Genomic DNA, 20061 nt, shown 5'->3' on the forward strand with positions numbered 1-20061 from the left:
GCCTTAAGAGAGAATCTGGTTGGTCCAGTCCGTCTTTTAGGGCAGACTGTAATTTCCTGACCACCACATCGATTGTTAGGGTCGCCCCGGAGCCTGGGCCGGGGTCAGTCATCGGTGGACAGAGGAGGTGAGACACCGAGTGCTTAACGGGGCCGTCTGGGCCTGCCCCTTCAGCAGGAAGCGTGGGCAGGGTGGATCCCCACAGAAGAGGCTGTGGGTGGGTTGGCACAGTGCTGACCTTTCCAGAATACCATCTTGTAAATGATGTGTTACCCAAATCCCACAGTGTTATACCCAGGGAAGGTGCTGTTATATTGACAAAGACGTGGGTGCCACCGAGGAAGACATCTACAAAGCCACCTGCCCGCATCTTTGCCACTGGCGTGCTTAAAACACGAAGCACATGTCATTATTTGTGGTATGCTTTCTCTACAAACCTTCGTTCTTCTGTCTGACAAGTCCAGCTGTTCACACCCCGCGGCTTTCCCAGCCAGGGCCCCCCGTTCGGGTGAGCGGCCTGCACTCAGCACAGCGTTCGCCGCCGCCCTTCGCAGGGATTCCAGCGTGATAACCGAGTCAGAGCTGCATTCGCCTTCGCAGTTTCCCAGCTAGTTACTGGGGTTGTGCTGTGATTGAGCTGGTCAATAGATGGTCGGTTATGACCCTGACTAAGTATCCACTGGGCCACGGGCCATGTTTACAGCACGGGCAGAATAGACTCAGGGCTTCAGAGGTCTCTCGTGTCGTGTCTGTGGTGCCCGTGGCTCTGGTGAGTATTTCTCTGAGCACGGGCCCCTGCCGCCCGGGGCCCTGAAGGACAAGGGACATACGGTGGGGCCGTTACAATCAGGATGAGACTGTCAGCGGGCGCAGGTCCCCATCCCGGGCTGGACGCACGGCTGCCATGGGTACGAGTTACGGTGGTGGCGGCGACGAGGGGGGCTGCGGATATCAAGGCGAACAACACGACAAACTGGGCCGGCATTTCAGTCCTGGCGGAACAAAGCGCCCTGCCCACGGACCACGTCCTTACGCTGAAAGTAATCGTCTTAAGACGGCTTGAGTCTCGGCCCACAGCAGGTGTCAGTGACCTGCACTTGTATGGACTCGACTCTCTTTCCTTGAGTTCCCAGCAGAAACCACTCCCTCGTGTCACCGAAGGGCCACAGCAGTCCGGCCCTGGTTCTCTGTGGCCCACGTCACTCTCTACCTGTATTCATAAGCGATCTGATTTTCCCCCGCCCTCTGACAGACATTTCTTTTTTTCCCCAAGATTATTTATTTATTTGTTTGAGACAGAGAGAGAGCGAGAGAGAGAGAGAGAGAGAGAGCAAGCAGGGGGGAAGGGGCAGAGGGAGAGGGAGAAGCAGACTGTCCACTGAGCAGGGAGCCCGATGTGGGGCTCAATCCCAGGACCCCATGATCATGACCTGAGCTGAAGGCAGATTTCTAACTGACTGAGGCACCCAGGTGCTCCCAGACGTTTCTTTTAAGAAAACATTAACTTCCGATTCATCCTGGTGTTTCTGCCACGGCTCAGAACACAGCAGGCATCTATTAAATTTGTGTTGGGTAAATGCAGGTAAGAACTTAAACTGCCTTTTCAGTCCCCAGATCGACTGGGTTCCGACGTTGTCTCACTGTTCTCTCTGTACACTTACGGTATTTGGTGCAGGAGGAAGGTCAAGGGGGGACAACTGCCGGTTGAAGCTAATTTCAGTGTTGAGTTTATTTATAATTTTCAGATGTCTCTAACGGAGATACCATGAAGATACAAGACACGGTGCGTCTTGTCATATAGGGAAGGGCACACGGGCCCAGTTAATTACCAGAACGAGGGCGGAATTCCTAGGGGCAGATCGGGAAAGCTCTCTGCATGCAGAGGAGGTGGTGGAGAAGGAGGGGGTAATAGTAACTCTCCTGACCGTTTACCATGTGCCAGGCCCCATCGTAAGCATTTTACATCACTAACTCATTTAACACTCACAACAACCCTATGGGGAAGGTACAATTTATTATCCCATTTTACAGATGAGTCTGGGGCAAAACAGAGCAGGTTGTCCCATGGTCCATGCTGTCTGACCTGCTGGGCTCTGTGACCCCCTTCTCCTCTTTCTCCTTTTTCCCTCCCATTCTGCTTGTCCCTCATAAATTCAAAATCTTGTTTGATAAATGTTAAATATTGCTAAATATAAAATATTAAAATATGGTTTAATTAAGAGTCCTTTCTTCGCTCATTCATTTATTCACAAAATTTCATGAGCCATTATGATGTGACAGACGCTGGTCCAGGGCCTTCTCGGAAGCCTTGAGTGGCCACAGATGAGGTGATGACTGTGCCTGATTTCATCCTAGGGAGGCCGCGCTGGCTCTTTTCTGCCCCTGCTGAAGCAAGGTTAGATCTTCGATAGTCCTCGAAATAGAGCGTCCGTGAGATAGACTGATGCTTCTTGGAGCATAATGTTGCTACAAAACAGAACTTTCCTTCACTGGCACGAGGAGGGCGGGGCACGGGTCACACAGCCCCGACCTGCCCCAGCGGTGTGTGCGGCTGCTTGGACAGATCCACTTTTCCAGTCACGCCAGACGGAGTGCAATGCCTCGATCCTGCACTGACTTTCAAAACAAGACTAGAAAACCTCCCGTTCTCTGGCTAAACAATTCCCACTTCCCGGAAGGGGCCCTTCGTTCCCTGCCTGTTTTTATTGCTGGCATTTTGGGTGGGTGACAGGGAAAGCCTCCTGGCTGGAAGCTGGAGGACAGAATGGCCAAGTCAAATGGCAGAAAGTTCTGACTTGGTCCTTACAGACAAAAAAATTCACTCTTCCAGAATCTTGGGTGTCCTGTGTACACACTGCTCCAAGAGCAGAGATTACATAATTCTTCAGATATCATACTTGGACAAAGTGGAGAATTGAAGCAGCGTCCAGAGTTCTGGACGTATTTCCCCGATAATACAACACTAGTCCTATATCCACATCCCTAGGACAGCCAGGCATAATGGCGCTCAGAAATATTTGCGGAATGAATGCGTGAAGAGAAAAAAATCTAGAAAGTTATCAGTTGTGAATGTTAAAAGTAATTATTTATTTTTGTTTCAAGTTTTTATTTAAATTCTAGTTAGTTAACAGAGGGTAATACTGGGTTCAGGAGCAGGATTTAGCGAGTCATTATTCACATACAACACCCAGCGGTCATCACAGCAAGTGCTCAGCAATGATCTCTCTACTACTTACAGATTCTGATTTTTCTATTATAAGTATGTTATTTGTGTAATAATTGTTTTAAAAAATGTAACCCCGATTTTACAGGAAATTACTGATATGCAGCTAAGCTGAGGGCAAGACAGGACTGGGATTTGCCGGCGGTCTTATTGCCAAGCCCCACCTGATTGTCAGCAGTATAGCTACAACCCTCGTGGGTAAGTTTCTGGAAAACTGGGCTCTTTTCAGAACCCGGATCAAGTTAACGTTTTCTAGCTAATAGAGAAGTAACTACTTTGTTCTCTAACCAAATGGTTTCTTAAAATCACGGAAGTAACTACTTTGTTCTCTAAGAAAGGGTTTCTCAAAATCACAGAATATTAGAGGCCAGCTTGCCCGATTTTCTTAGTTTTCAGATGACTTGAACCCAAAGAGCCTTAAAGTTTTGGCCTTGAGCAAGCCCGTGATGAAATGGGACATTAGAACTTGGCTCTCCAGACTGTAAGCACATTTTTCCATTTAGCATGTAATCAGTCAGACACCCAGCAAGACATCGGTGGCATCCTATACTGGATAACTGAGGAGAATTTAATAAAGGGACTATTTAAAAGGTATGGGCAGAGTTAAGAAGACCAGCAGGGGCAGTGAAGCGCTCCAGGTCACGTGAAGATGAAGAGCGCTTACACACACAGGCCCAAGGGGAGGCGAGGGCAGGAGCGGTTACAGACCCCCGGGAGAAGGGGCACCCAGAAGCCGCCTGCCAGGCGCTGGGATTGGGTAGAGAGACACGCCCACGGGCAGCAGCCTGAGTGTGGGGGGCACAGATAGCCCCCCCCTCATTCTTTTCCCAAATGGAAACCAAAGGTCAAGTGAGCTTGTTGATTCAGTTCAAAAAGGACGAGAGAGCAGGGCACAGGGCAGAGTGAGGAAGGCAGGAAAGCGGGTTCAGAGTTGAAATATCCAGCACATTTGTCCTCTAGAAGATACACCTGGTCCTATCTTCCTTCTCACTTCAGCTCGAAAACAGTAGTAACCTGGACAACTGAGACAGTTTTTTAAAATTCTTATTATACAAATAGTATATATTTGTAATAGAAAAGCCCGAACATGTAGCTGTCTAAGGAGATCACGATTACTTTCAACATTTATGATATTTACATTTCGAGGCTTTTTCTGCTCATTCACACATGCATTCATTCAGGTTACAAATATTTATTGAATGTCAGCATTCACGCTCTTCTGGGCAACTTGTTTATCGAAAGAAAGGCAATAGACAAATATTCTACCCCTCAAGGAGCTAACATTTTAGTGGGGATGAGTCACAGTAAACAAGAAAAATAACCCAAATGATAGTTTGTGAGATAAGTGGTAAGAAGAAAAATAAAGCCGGGGAAAAGAATAAAACTCTACTTGGGGAGGTATTGTAGTTTTAAATAAGGTGGCCAGGGGTGTGTGTGTGTGTGTGTGTGTGTGTGTGTGTGTCTGTGTGTGTGTGTGTGTGTGTGTGTGAAAAAGAGAGAGACCAAGCAATGACTGTCTATTTGTAGGGCTTTTCCTCTGGCTAATTGCTGAGAGTTCAGGTAATGGGGAGTGTAGGTGGTGTGACTTCCCCCCTCCCTCGCAGTTTCAAAATGTCTCTGTTTAGATTTTTTAAAGGGCAAAGCTTTCTCCACTCCTTATATTATCCATTTTAAAAGTGCCGCGGGGAATCCTCAGTGCAAGTTGATTAGCCAAATTCTTGATATCTATCTGTCCCTTTCTAGCTGAGTGACTCAGGGGAAGTCATTTCACCTCTCTGAGGCTCAGGGTCCTCAGGGGCAAGGGTTTGGGTGACCATTAAAGGAAATGAGATTAGATCTGTGAGGGACCTAGTGCCCAGCACACAGTTGACGGTCAGTAGATGGTGGCGGCTTCTTTCCTTCTCTGGGCAGAGCTGGGTAAAAGGCATGTTCTGGTAAAAACTATAGACTCAAGATCCTCAGACCTGGAGAGTTTGCCGAACAGTCTCTTAATGATCGTAGCTGGCATCGATTGGCCGCGAATGCACACAATGGAGGCGCAGACACCCTCTCGCACAGTTGACAGGTCATAGAAACAAGGCTTGACTCCAAATGTGGCTGACGTCACAGCCAGTGCTCTTTGTCAGGTACTGTTCCGCCCCTCCCCTGCTCTGTCCCCATGAGAAAGGGTCAAGGTTGGATTGAGCCAGAGTGTAGAGAAGGGTTTTCTCCTAGTCTGAAAACCCATGAGGATCTCTAGACCACCAGCTCCATTATGACCCTGGAAAAGCTTCTTTACTAAATCCTACCAACGCAATGGTTCTAAAGATGGGATGCTGGGCTGATTGTCTGTGGATGACCAGGGGAAGTTAAAAAAAAACAAAAAAACCCGAGGACCTTACCCCTTAAAATCCTAGGCCTGGGGAAAGGCCTGGGTATCTGTATTTTTCAACATGGCCCCAGGTGTTTCTGATGTGCAGCCAGGTTTGGACAACACCTCCCTAGGGCCCAAACTAATACATCTTGGAGATCTTCTGTTTCCTTTTCCTGGCTGCCACTAGAATCATGAACTATAGACCTTCCAAATGGTGGTGAGCATACTGGGTAGTCTGACAAAGGCTTCATCCAACCCCTTTGATAAAAGCCCTGGGACAGGCCAAGGTCTAGGTGCCTTGAAGCACTAAGAGGAGAGACTCCTCCTGGTCAGCCCAGCATTCAGTGTTCTTTAACCACTGTCAGAACAATCCATCAGCCATACTAACCAACAGTCCACAGCTTCCGTAAGGACATGATGAAACACCTTGTCAAAAGCTGTGCCAAAATCAAGGTGCACAATGTCTGTCTCTGCAGCTCCTTCCACTTCACACACTACAAACCCTCTCAAAAACAGAGCATGTTGGCATCACTCTTTATCAGTGAACCCTCACTAACTGCCAGTGATTAGCAACTGCTTTTCCAAAAGCTCAGAAGTATTATTTTTGGAAACAGAAGAGCCTACTGTCTTCTTGGTTGATTTCCACCACTGTGAGTGAGGAGAAAATTGCTCACGTAAGTCAGTAGTAAAATCCATTTGGGCCTCACTTAGGTCAGCACTGCATTTCCATGCAGAACAAGGGCTCAGAACTTCGGAGAGCAGTTTGTTGAGAAGGAAGTGCTGGAGTACTGAATACCGTGGTCTTGAAGCTGTACATTTACCACCTGTCTCTGATAATCAAGGAAGGCAAAAGCTACGCAGTCATTCATATTAAATATAGATCGTTTAGTTAGTCTTTGCTGGCAACCTCAGACTCACTTCCCATCCTATTGCTTGCTCAATGACAGCAAATGGATGTGACCTCTCCCCTCCTCCATAACAGCAAACATGGAGTCAATGTTCCTAATTAGAAGGGAGTTTTTTAAATTGCTTTATGTTTTTTATTTTAATTTGTCTTTTAGATGAGTTGGTCTTTTCTTACATTTAGGGTGTAGGGTGGCTGTCAATTTCCTATGACTCTTCTGTGCCCCAGCCAGTACTTTGAAAGTGAGTTTTATTCAGTAAAGTGTACGGCTTAATCGACATTACCCGATACGTCGGATCTCTGTGTTACCTTTCGTCTTGGTGCTCATGTTTTAGACCCAGCGTGAAACCCTTTATTTGGCTCATTTATCTTCGCGTTTCCTATTTGAATGAGACCCTTTCTATAAAAATCAGTGTATTGAAAAATTGTAGTAGTAATACAAGCTTGAAGAAGTATTCTTTACTTTAGTAGGGGATTCACTCTGTGATCCTTCAAGTAATGAACACAGCCAAGAAAATATATTTAAATCTATGCTTTCATTTCCATAAGTGTGCGTGTCGCATATGCCAGTCTATATTTGTAAAGATTGTCTTGTCATTGCCCATTAGCTACTTCTTTTCTCATAAAATAACACACCCGTCTATTCTTTGGTCTTGTTATAAATTACGATTTCAAGTTCTTATTTTCCTGGGTATTATTTTTTGATCATGGAAGGACATGTAAAAATGTGGAAGAATCATAATGACAGTCAGCATCTAATGAGTGCACTGACACCAGGCACTGCTCTCTAAATGCCATACACGCGTTCAGCTATTAAAACTACATATTAAATTGTGGCATTAAGCTATTATTATTGTCTTTATCTTTAGCCACTTTGCTTTTTTTTTTTTCCCAAAATATCATCCCAAATCTTATAACTTGGGGAAAACCAGTATTTTTTTTCTCCGTCGGGAGAAAAAAAAGCAATTCTAACATATTAATACAATACTTCCTCATTTCTCTTTTGGCTTCCTAAGTAAGATTGAGCTAAGGCTGCATGAATGAGTCTTTCATGTTAAGGCTAGAACATTTTATCAAGGAGCAGTATTATATCTATGTTACTAGACCCAGAGTGGGATTTAAAGATTGAGCACTTACGATATGCAGGACACTATGGTAGACATCAGGGATACAGGGATAAAGAGCACACACTCTTCAGATTCTCTTCAACGTCAATTACGACAAATTATCTAAACGCAGGTTCCACTTAGGCCAGCGGGCAAATGTCCTGATGCCTGTTAGGGGCAGCGTCCCTCTGCGCAATGCTGGCCCAACTTTCCTGAGCCTCCCTTTGTCTTCCTTGTGGGCTATTCTGGGGGACTACCTGTGTTTTTATTGGGCTACTCCATGCTCTACCACTTGGTCTGGATCCAAGGCTCTTGGTGGCACAAACTCCATTGACCCCCCATCTGCTCCCAAAGACTCTCTGCTGAGTGGGTTCCTTGTGTCTCACACCCGTGAAGTACCTGTCTTTTAGACAGAGGGGAATTCATCTGCAGACACTGATGGTTATCTGAGCCAGTACAGACATTGATTAAATGGTGATGCTCTCGCCTAGTCCAGGGGTCATGACCCTCTTTTGGATGTTCTTTCTTCCAAAGTGGGCAGAAGGTCCACCTTGTGATTTCTCTGAAAAACCTGTTAAGTACTTTGTCTCTCCAGCTTCCTTCTACTTCATCCTTTGACCCAATGTCTGCTACAGTATTTGTCAAGGCCAATTCCTGTGAAATAATAATGCTCCATTTAGTCTCTGATCTAGATGTAGGTTAAATTTCCAGCAACCATGGAAATAATTGGGAGGAAGAGTGGGGAGTGGGAATAAAACCTCAGAGCAACCAAAATAGCAGTCATCAAGGCCATGCTGTGAAGCCCACGGAGTCTTCTAGGCTCAGTGTGTTAGCTGCCTATTGCTGCTATAACCAATCTCCCCAAACCTAGTAGTTTAAAACAATATGAGTTTACTGTTTTACAGTTCTGGAGGTCAGAAGTTTGAAATGGGTCTCACTGGGCTACAGTCAGGTGCCAGGAGGGCTGTATTTCTTTTTGGAGGCTCTTGGGGAGACTCCATTAGCTTTCCTTTGCCAGCTTCTAGCTTCCTGCTGCCTAAACCCTAGATTTTTAGTCACCTTCTGTCTTCAAAGCCAGCAGTGGCTGGCTGAGTCTTCCTCCTATCAGGTCCTCCCAACACTCCTGCTCCTCTCTTTCATTTCTAAGCTAACGTGTGATTACATCGGACCCACCCCAGAACCCAGAATGACCTCCACATCTCAAGGTCAGCTGATCAGCAACCTAAATTCCCCCTTCCCATGTAACATAATATATCCAGGGTTTCCAGGGATTAAGATGAAAACATCTCGGCCAGGGCCATGATTCGGACTTCCACACCCATGCTCACCTGTACACATCATTAGTTCACGGTAATACAAATATGGTGCTTTGGGGTGTGAGCTGTTCGAAGCAGGGAGCGCTGGGAGTGGCAGACAACTCTCTGTAATAGGAAGTGAGAGCAGGGAGCCTAATGTCGGAAAAAAAAAAAACAGATCAAAACCGAAAATTAGCCACAGAACCAGCAAATCGCAGGAGTCTGAGGTCACAGAGAATGGAGAGAATTCTCTCTACCTACTGCAGCTGCTCCTGGAGATGTTCTGTTTCATGACGCCGAGCTTTAAATGCTGCTCAAAACTGTGACCCTGAGTCATTAAGAAAATGCTTTATTCAGTTTAAAAAGCAAGCAGCACACCACATTAAAAAAAAAAAAGGATTTAAAAAATCATAGAATATCCAGAGGAAATCTAGTGAATATTTGTCAGACTTCTCAATAAGAAAGGATTCTCTAAGCAGGAAAACAAAGGAAAAAATTTAAAAAAAAGGAGCTATATTTTTATAAAAATAGGTATTAATATTTATGCCTTGAAACCAGATTATTTAACAATACATTATGAACAAGATTATTTAATAATACATTATGAACAAATTAAAAGGTAGGCAGCAAGGGGTGAAAATTACTTGTCACAAATAGTATAGTCAGTCATCTTGATAGAATTCATACAAATCAATGAGAAATATATTAAGGCTGCAAGAGAAAAATGGGCATATTGCATGTAGAAAATATTCGTGGCAAATTAGTCTATAAAAATGTTTAAGGTTAATGATAGTAAAAAGTCAAAACAGTTATGGCAGTTTAACTTTTCAAATTAACAGTGGTTTTTTAAAAATGGTAATATTTAATGTTGGCGAGGGTGTAGTAACATAACACTCTTGTAAATTGCTCTTATAAGATGTAAATGGTACAAATCCTTTGGAAGGTAATTTGACTGTATGTAGAAGATCCTACAGATATTTATATACTTCGATATATGAATTCCCCTTACAGGTATCTGTCCAAAAGAAACAAAAATAGAGACAAAGATTTCTGCAGAAAAATGTTCATCCTCATTTATAATAAAAGCAGCTGATTAATGCAATGAAGGTAATGGTTAAAGAAAGTAGGGTACATTTATATCACAGTCCGAGCCATTAAAACATATTTTCAAAGAATGTTCGAGGATATAGAAAACATTAAATGAATTGTGAGACATTTAAAAAAATACCTCAGCCTACCTTTGATGCAGAATAAGAAAAATCATGCCAAATGTTAATAGTTACGGATTTGTGAGTAACTTTTGTCTTATTTTTTCTTTTCCAAATTTATAAGCTTTTGAAAATAAGCACGTGTTTACTTTTATACTCAGAATGTGTTGTTTTGTTTTGAATAATCAAAAGTAGAGATGCGTGTAGCACACTTGAGGGATTTTTAGATAAAACTGTTGAATGGTTTTGGTGTGTGAAGCTTCAGTTTGTGAACATTTCATCTATGTCTAGTCCTGTCTCCCGAGATGGTGGATAAGACATTGATGTACTTCGGATATACTGGTTTACTTTAACAAAGAATAAAATTCTAAATTCATATACCTGGTTCAGTGTTTGGCTTAGCAGAGCATTTTGCAAAGTGTGTTTCAGGAAAATGGAGTGCTTTGTGACACAAACTATCTGGAGTTCAAATGGAATTGGGAAATACTGCATTCTTTATTCTTTTTTTGGAGGGTCACAATTTACATTTTCAAGGCTCTGAAAAGTCCTACAGCAATGAATCTGCTTTTTTTTTTTTTAAGTATGGTTGACACATAAATTATGTTAGTTTCAGGAGTACAACATGGTGATTTGACAAGTCTGTATGTCATGCTGTGCTCACCACAAGCGTAGCTACCATCTGTCCCCATACAAAGCTATTACAACAGCACTGAACTATATTATTCCCTATGCTATGCCTTCATTCCCCGGACATTCATTCTATAGAAACTCGCTTAGTTTTATTTCAAACAGAATTTTCCAAACTAGTGCTCTTTGGAATTCTACGGACTAACACCTATTAACATCTCCCTCCCCCCCAATCAAGTTTCATGTATGTTACACATTTTGGAAGACCATGGGTTTAAGGAAAGCCCAGCTGACTCACTTACTTTTGCTCATGGTTTAGATTATGAGGCTAGGAGATGTGAGTCCAATTTCGATAAGCTTTTCTGGAACTGTTAGGAAAATTCTAGCTGGAAAGATGATAAGGTTATGACTGGGCAAACTTGAAGCTCTGTGTGGTGGCTCTGTGCCGGGGAGGACTTCGAGCTCTATTTCAAGCTGCGAGAGTCCCCTCTCCCCCATCCCACATCCCGTCACCAGTCCCAGCCAGTGAGGAGCTGCCAGCCCCAAGTCCTCTGAGTTGCTGAAGGTTTTCCTTTCCAAGCACACGATGCCCAAAGGGGTTGGGACTTTCCAGTCATGAAAACTGAAGGGAAAATACTTCTCCGACTCCCCACTCCAGATTGCAGAATAACGTGCAATCCCGTAGTTAAACATGCTACATCTGGGTGCGATGATAGGGTCCATTGCCAGGAAGTGAGCCTTATGTTAGAAACTAAAGAATACATGTGGGGTCACCAGAGAAGGGTGCGAACGAGTTCTTATGTGTTTCAGTGAGTGGCCTATGAGTGCCTTCTCTCCGTCTGGTCTTTTGCCCTCTTCCCACAAGGGTCCTTTTCATCCTTTTGAACCTGTGGGCTTTTCCTCAAGGTTCAGGATGCCAGACAATGTGCTCTTTTTGGAGCTGGAGGAACCACGCTATGGTCTTCAGGTCCATTAAAAAAAAATGTCTTTGGCTTATATTGACCTTCTCAAACAGCATTCATTAAATGTCCTGTCGTAAGTCCAGAACCTCTGCCTCTTTTGCCTGGCTTCAGCAGATGCCCAGGAGGGGGTGGAGTGGGTAAGAGGGAGGGGAAGACTCTGGGAGAAACTTATGCCATCCTGCTTAGCTTCACAGATCCCCCAGGACACCGGGTAAGCTGGGAGCTCTTGATCACCCAGCAGCCTGTGGACATCTAGGGTTTTGTGGACAGAGAAGCATTCAGAGAGGCCTCTAGAGCCGTATTTGCCACTGCAACTGCAGTGACTCTGCTTTTTAATATATTAAGGTAAGATTTAGTTGAAAACCAGATCCCTGCTGCTGAAAGTAAAAAATCGAAGGCAATGGGTAGTCCAGCTTTATGCATGAATCTCTCTGCCACAAGCAGTCATGCAGCTTCTTCCCACACTCCTCCAGTGATGGGGAGCTCATTACCTTTCCATATTTGGTTGTATAGTATATGAAACAGAAATCTGATTCCCTGAGACTCCTACCCGTTTGTCCTAGTTCTGCTTTCTGGAGACAGATGGAAGTAGTTTAAACAAATCTCCGGCTCTAAGCTCTACCAGGGTAGGGACTTTGTGTCAATTTTGATTTTTGGTGCATCTCTGGAACAATTTCTGGCACACAGCAGGAGTTAATAAGTGATTAATAGATGAATGCATGAGTACCCTTATATAGCTGTTGAACGATTATTGTATGACTTGAATCTTAAAAATGACATACCTAAAGGCTCATGTAATGACAACCTCCTTATCGTCAAGAAGTCTGGGATAGAGTGGTGATATGCTAAGGATCTTTGGGTATGAGACAAGGAGACTTGGGATTTAACTTATTCTGCTAAGTGCTTCCAAAAAAAAGCTAAAACAGGCACTGTGTAAAGGCAACTTGATAATCGTGAAGAAAGCTACCAGCCTCTTGTCCGGGAATAAAGTGTGACCTAGGCATGAGGGTCATGCATGAGGGTCGTGCTTATGTATCCTCATCATTGGTGGTCACCAATGTAGGTGAGAGGCACAGGAAAGTCCCAACAGTTCCCATGATAAGGTCAGAAACTTCACCATTAGAAAGTCATTCCTTTGGATAAAGTACTTATCTTTCTTCTAAATGTAAACACTAGTCATATTGAGTAGCCACCACCTTGCAGTGAATTAGCTGACTGGGTTGTTTCCTTTAAGGATAAGAGTCCTTCAAGATACTGGATTGCGGGGAGCGGAGAAAGAACTGGGTATGGGAGAGAGAAGAGCCTTGGGCAAGCTAGCTGGAAGGTGAAAGAAAGTGCATTTTGTTTAACCGGATACATGTATAGGCTCCGTGCAAGCTGCCGTAGTTTCAAAAAGGCTCTTCGGGGGAGGGTGTTGGTCTGGCTCCATGGAAACCCACTGAAATGGCAGACAGCCCCCACCTGCCATCGTGAGTCTCCCATATGAGTTTGGTGCACTAGTGCCAGTGTGCGCAAACATTTTAGAAGATAGGTGCCAGATCCGTTGAAATGAGTATCAGGCCGGTGGGGAAGATGTCCAAGCTTGCCTGTGACCATCCTCTCACCACAGAAGGGAAAAACCAATCCCTGACAAGCACGAGGCTGATTATCAGCCGTGTGATCAAGCTTACTTCCCGTGCAGGACATTTTCAATTCTTGAGAAATTCTTTCCCAATCAGAGTGAGTGACAGTTTTAGAAAACGAAGGTCTTTGTTTTCTTCCTCTAAGTGTGCGCCCCTTCCTTCCCTTCACTTCTCCCAAATCTTACACGTACCTCAGAGGAAAGATTTGATTTGGGGGTGTGTGCCACTTGGGGGGGGGGTAGTAAAAAACTGCAATCCACCTGCCCTAACAGAACTGGAATTACCCATACAGACATCTCTTCCATAGTCCCTGCAGCCAAATGTTGCTTTTTGTTCCTTTCCAGATAATGCAACTAATATTATTATCCATGTGGGGGTGTGTTTACTATTCTGAGATCACATTAACATTACTCATTTAACGATCTGCAATGTTTTGAAACCAACATGTCTCGCCATATCCCGGAGTGGGATTTTTTTCTCTCTACTGATGCTTTGATCGATAAGGACCGCCCATGACCATGACCTTTAAGATGCACAGTCTGTAGGGTGTGGGACTGGGGCTCAAGGAGGCAGAGGCCGTCCTATCAGCAGGATCGCTGGTGACTCTGGCTCAGCAAATGACAGGGCACCCTTCATGGCAGCTTGGATGCTCTCTGCACTGCTGGAGGGCTCAGGAAGCAGCTCTGAGCTGCCCACACTGAGCAACCGACACTGAAACAGAAGCTGGCAAAGGTGGCTTCTGGAGTTTTTCATTCTGGTTGATTGGAGGGATAATGAGGCACTGTGTTCATGTATTGATCACACATGGAAAAAAATGTCTGCTTTATGGCAGGCCTGGGGCGCTGGGGTGAGGGTAAAGACTGGTGAGACATTATTCCCACCTTTAAGGAGTTTTCAGTCTAGCAGAGAGACAGACCTGCAAACAAGTGTGGTAGATACCTTGCAAAGATAGACTGTGGCAGATCAGAGAAAGGAGTCTGCTCTCGGACGACGGGAAGGGGGCAGTAGAGAAGACAAGAGACAGACAATGTGTGGGCTGGGGCTCTAAGAAGAAATAGGCACTTGTCTAGGTGGGTATGAGATGCAAATACAAAATACAGATTCACAGTTGCATATGTGCAGAGCACCATGACGATTTGGGGTGAACTTCTAAAAGTTTGATGGCCAGGGTCTAAGTTGGAGTGAGGGAAGGGAGACAGGGAGAAGCGTAGAGATGAAATAGGGGGGCTAGGTCAAAGAGCCCCTTGCGGGCTCCTCAAAGGGGTTTTTATTCTCCTCTGTAAGCAATGGAGCCACGGGCTAGGCGTTAAGTAAGGTAGTGACTTAGCAGACCTTCATTTTAGGTATCCCAGAGGAGAACGGGTCTGACGGCGGAAAGACAGGAGTCAGGAAAATGTGCTTGGAGGCCATCGAGATAATTCAAGGAAGACGTGAACGTTGCAACCGAGGCGTGGGAGCGTGAAAGGAGCAGACAAGTTTTGGAAAGTCAGAATTCCCACGACTTGGTGGACGTGTAGTAGGAGGAGGGGCGGGGAGGGGAAGGGAAATGAGAAACCCAAGCTGCCATCCAGCATCTTGGTTTGAGTAAGTACAGATGATGTGGAGAGGAGAGGGTGGAAGCAATTAATTCAGTTTTGTGTCAGCTGAACCTGAGATGCCTGTGGGGTGCCCAAGTGGGGAGCCCAGCATGCACTTGCTTATGTGGGTTCGATGCTCAAAAACTAGGTCAGAGATGAGGAGAAAAACACGAAAGTCGTTTACAGGTAGGTAGTTGAAACCACGGGAAAGGATGGCCATGTCTTGTGAGAAGGACTGACAGCCAGGGACAGATCTTTCCACTCATCCACTGAAAACAGTGGGCAAAGCAAAAGGGGCCAGAAAGAGAAACTGTGAAAGAGAAAAAAGGGAAAGTGGGTACAGGGAGGCAGGGAGGCAGGGAAGAGGCTTTTGAGATAAAGAGACTGATCAACAACTTCAGAGACTTTGGGGAGGCCAGTGAGGCACAGGTGGGGGGCGCCCGCTGGAGAAGACCACGGGTGGTGTTGAGGGAGAGCCGCTACAGTGGGGAGCTGGGCAGGAAGGTCAAGGTCAAGTGCGGGGGAGCAGGTGGGGAGTGAGTAAATGTAGACTGAGCATTGACAACGCCTGTGGAAGGCTTGCCTGTGAAAAGGAGAGAGCTTCACGAAAATATTTAGAACTACTGATTTTGTCTGCAAGTCATTTCACAAGCGAAAGTCTAGGGCAGCCTGATGGGACAACAAAGATTTAAAAGGTAGACATGTGAACTACTGAGCACTTGCCACTATGCTCTTGACCCTGGGCTGGGGGCTTTGCCATCATTACCTTGAGTATTTTTCTTTCATCTCGTCTTTCACTTTCTTGCATGTTTTCTGCTGCTGCTCCCCTCCGCCATCGGACCCCATCACCGCCGTCGCTGGGCTTTTGCTCCTTGAGGACGTTCGGGGTCTGGATGCCACCTGAGAGGTGCAAGATCATCTCAAAAATTTTGAATAAACAGGGGAAATAATTACAAATAATAAATGTTAAACAGTAAGAAATCATGTCGTTAAACCTTAATCAGCCATCGAAGAACTTAGGCGGGAATGCTGTCTGAATAGAAATGAGGGTACAGTCCCGACCCACACAGAGGGTCAGCGTGGTGAACGAGCGTCTCCGTCCCCCCAGAGCTCGCCTGCCCCGCGCTGTTTCTGACAGCACACCCTAACCCAGCCTCTTCTGATGGCACGGCTGTGGAGTGGTAATCGCCTATTTCAAAGAACTGCGAGCCTCAGACAACTGAAAAATCAAGACACAGGTTGACAATAAGGCAGAAGACACACCTTCCTGAGTGCAGAGGTGGCGAACTGAAAGAAGTAACGGGTGGAACAACCGTCAGGGTTTCCAGCTTCTCGAACTTGGAAGGAGTCATTAGGTGAATAAATAGCACACGCCCACTCACCCCAGCAGAAGCCAGAATGACCCAGTGGGTAGATTGGGAGTAGTAATAGAAGCTGTAAGTGTTTCCGCATCAAGTTTTTAATAGAGCTCAGGATCCAGTGGGGCCCTAGACAATTTGTGAAGTAGGCCAAGTTTGGTTCCTCCCATGGCTTCTTCCAGCATTCCTCCTCCCTCCTAGACAACAGTTTCTATGTTATAAGCTCAGAGGAAGTACCAGGCAGTGGACTAAGCAGATGGAACCTATTCACACGTTGGTATCTTACAGCCATCTACTGAGATGGCTACTATCATCATCCCCATTTTACAGATGAAGAAACTGAGGTTTGTGGGATGAAGTAACTTGATTAAGACACATTTTTGGGTGATCCAGGTGTTTCTGGGTCTTATGCCTGTGCTTTTAATCACTTGGCAATGAGGTTGTAGCCAAGATATAATCTTTGAGCTTTGTCCTCAGTTGGCTATTTCCTCTTAAAGTATTACTCCTCCTGAAGTTTTTTGGTGCTGGAAAAGGCTTCAAGAATCTCGAATCTGACTCAAGTCATTTCCTGCGATATATAATGCATTCATAAGAACATATGAAAAATCGAAAGGATGGATATCAAACAATAGACTTCGATACTATTTGTTAAGGCATGGAAGGACTCCCAGAGAGTTAAAAAATAGTTATAAAAATGCTAACTGTGCCTTGCCTTCAGGATACTATATTTGACACTACACTTCCAGATTTCACTGTGCTCTTTAATTTGTTCTTTTTCTTCATTATCGAACATACAATCAACCTATCCTCCATTGAACATCCGATTGAGGCCCACGACTGGCCACTGTCAGCACACCTAATCATTTCTATTTTCATCCAGATTTCATTAAATTGGTGAGACCTCTCTGCTTATTTTCACTAATATCAGCATTTTCTTTTTCTGTTTCCCACTCATTTTTGTAAATGAATATTTGAATAATCAGACATGAACCTTCCGTTACCAAGATGGCGCTGCTGTCAAAACTGAACAGTCGTGTAGCTCCAGGACAGGAAAATTCCCAGTGTCGTTTTGTCAGCTAACGAACGAGCATCTGCACTCAGCATGTGGAAAACAATTTTGGGGTAGGCGTGTCTTAGGTACTGAAAGTGTGGGCTGTAAGAGAGTTAGACATATGACAGTCAAGAACTATAAATAGATTGGTTGAGCAAATGTTTAAGGAGAGCCTACTGTGTGCTCTGCCTTGTGCTAGGCCTGTGGACACTAAGAACGACCCGCCACTCCATGATCCTTTTGAATGTGTCCATGGATTGGGGTGGTACTTGGGGTTGAGAGGGATGGCATGAAATTTCTTTGATCAGACTTTCCAGGTCGCCACTGAATAGCCTTTTTGCAATGAAGGGCTCACATTTTTTAAGCTCACATTTATTAAGACACATTAGGTATTGGAAACTGGTCCATGGCCTGAGGACAGAGAAACCTGGTGATGTGCCCTTAGGGAGCTTCCAGACCAGTGGGAAAACAAACAGATAAACAGATAATCCCTTTATAATTCGGTAAATGTGTTGATGGAGTTTACACAGGGTGCTGTGGGAACATGGGGAAGGACTCCCAGACCATCCTGAGAATCCAGGGAAGGCTTCTTGGAAGATTCCTGAAGAACAGGTAGGGATTAGCCAAGTACGGAGAAGTAGAAAGGATGTTTTATTTATTCATTTTTTTATTTTATAATAATTTTTTATTATGTTATGTTAGTCACCATACAGTACATCCTTAGTTTTTGATGTAGTGTTCCATGATTCATTATTTGCGTATAACACCCAGTGCACCATGCAATATGTGCCCTCCTTACTACCCATCACCGGTCTGTCCCAGTCCCCTACCCCCTCCCCTCTGAAGCCCTCAGTTTGTTTCCCAGAGTCGGAAGGGAAGAATGAAGGGGGGGTAAACAGAAGGGGGAATGAACCATGAAAGAATGTTTTAGATAGAATGAACAACATAAGTAAAAAATGCAGACATGCATTTGGGGCTGCAGTTCTGACTCTCTATGAGACAGAGGGTGGGAGACGAGGTTGGGGAGTCCCAGAAGGACTCCAGGGCATGCTACATACTGCAGGAAAACTCTCACAGCACCTTCTCTGGAACTGAACCTTGTACAAATGGCTCCTTATCCATTATTTGTTGCTGAAATGCTGGTGAAATTTTGGTTTTCCCTCAAATGTAACTAAAACCACCTTCTCACTCTAATGATCGGCCAACTTGGGAACTCTCTGAGTGAGGTCCTGAGAAAATCAAAACAGAAAATTACTGCTGTCTGCCAGAGCATTAAACCCCAAGGATTATGATGCACCACTAAATTTCTAGTTAGCCTCCAGCAAATGAAGTTAATTTATCCATAGCTGTAACCCTATCACAGGAGTGAGATCCACCAAGCTGACCGGACCCGATCTTTAGACAGATGTATTTCCCTAGAATGGGAGAAGTGGATTATAGGAATCCTGTTGTGATCCACAGAGGTCTTTTACATGAGGGGAGTAGCCATCTCTGCCCTTTTCAAAACACCTGAGCTGTAGCTGGGACCACATGGACCCTCTGCCCGAAGCAGCTTGACCCCCCTCCCAAGGCAGCTCAGTGGACCGTCTCCTGTTAGTGTTCTCCTGCTCACTGCAGCTCATCCAACTTTTCTGGTTTCTCACAGCTCAGCTCCCCAAAGGTATCATTTCTTACCTTTATTTTGAATAGCTTCATTGAGATATAATTCTCATACCACACAGTTCACGCAGTTAAAGCGAGTTCAGTGACTGCCAGCATATCCACAGTGTTGTACGTCCGTCACCACTATCAATTTTCAGACACTTCACCACTCCAGAAAGAAATCCCACACTCCTTGGCCATTATTCTCCAACCTCCCGTGCCCCTCAGCCCCAGACAACCACCAATCTACTTTTGGTCTCTATAAATTAGCCTATTCCAGAAATTTCATACACGTGGAATCACACACTATGTGGTCCTCCATGACTGGCTTCTTTCACTGCTTACCTTTCCTCATGACCCATCACGTGCTTGTCTGACCTCAGAACCTTGTCCTTGGACAGGATGTGGGTATCTTCCTCTTGGCTTCATGTATCTCCAGTTAGAACTATACACTGGTTAGAATCAGATGTGCCTGACTATTCCAGTAGCCACATAGTCAGCTCAAGGAATATCCTTGACCTACAACCAACCCTTTCTCTTGGCACACCAGAGAACCAAGAGAAAATCTGGAAAGGGTAACTTCCCCACTTCACTGGTGAAGAGATTGCATGTACCCTTGGAAGTACCAAACAGCTTATATTCCAGAATACAAAAACGTACTGGACACGGGTGCTACCATTCACTGAGCTCCCTTGCGGATCACGACTTCCGTTGGACCCACGAATCTTCTTTACACACTTATCTGTATTTATTTGGAAAGTGCTTTGTCACCACAAAGGCAGAAAGCTTGCTTACACTATCTGCAGGCAGAAGGAGGAAAAATTTTCTTTTGATGTCCCCTTATTTCTCTTAAAGAAGGCATTGACTACACAGGTTGTAATGTGAATGGTGATGTGGATTATCTCGAAATCTTTCAGCCCCTCTGGTTTCTTGAGTTGTCCAGGAAACACAGCAGTGACTAGACATGAGGGACCTTATGATAAGACTGTGAGTTCAGACACCCCCAGTGCTGGGCTTGTGCAAAGAGGAAACGAAGAGGAGGAACTATTCATCAGTACCCATGCTCTCCCACGCATCTATAATTACCAACAACGGTTGCAGTGCAACCCAAAAACATAAACACGGTGAGTTAGC

The 20061-nt window shown here is 44.9% G+C and overlaps 1 long non-coding RNA gene across 4 annotated transcripts; it reads right to left on the minus strand.

Moving 5' to 3' along the window:
• Positions 1-6669: 6669 nt before the first annotated feature.
• Positions 6670-19682, minus strand: LOC121101167. 4 transcript variants are annotated; one of them, XR_005833108.1, is made up of 5 exons: positions 19273-19682; positions 17227-17388; positions 15644-15777; positions 8915-9034; positions 6670-8240 (listed from the first exon to the last, which is right to left on the minus strand). It is a non-coding gene; the product is annotated as an uncharacterized LOC121101167 (long non-coding RNA). The 4 variants fall into 4 exon arrangements; XR_005833107.1 differs by lacking the exon at positions 19273-19682 and adding an exon at positions 18961-19246 and having other exon boundaries at positions 17237-17388; XR_005833106.1 differs by lacking the exon at positions 19273-19682 and adding an exon at positions 18961-19246.
• Positions 19683-20061: the final 379 nt, after the last annotated feature.

Source organism: Ursus maritimus, unplaced genomic scaffold, assembly GCF_017311325.1.
Source record: "Ursus maritimus isolate PB19 unplaced genomic scaffold, ASM1731132v1 scaffold_7, whole genome shotgun sequence".
NCBI lineage: Eukaryota > Metazoa > Chordata > Mammalia > Carnivora > Ursidae > Ursus > Ursus maritimus.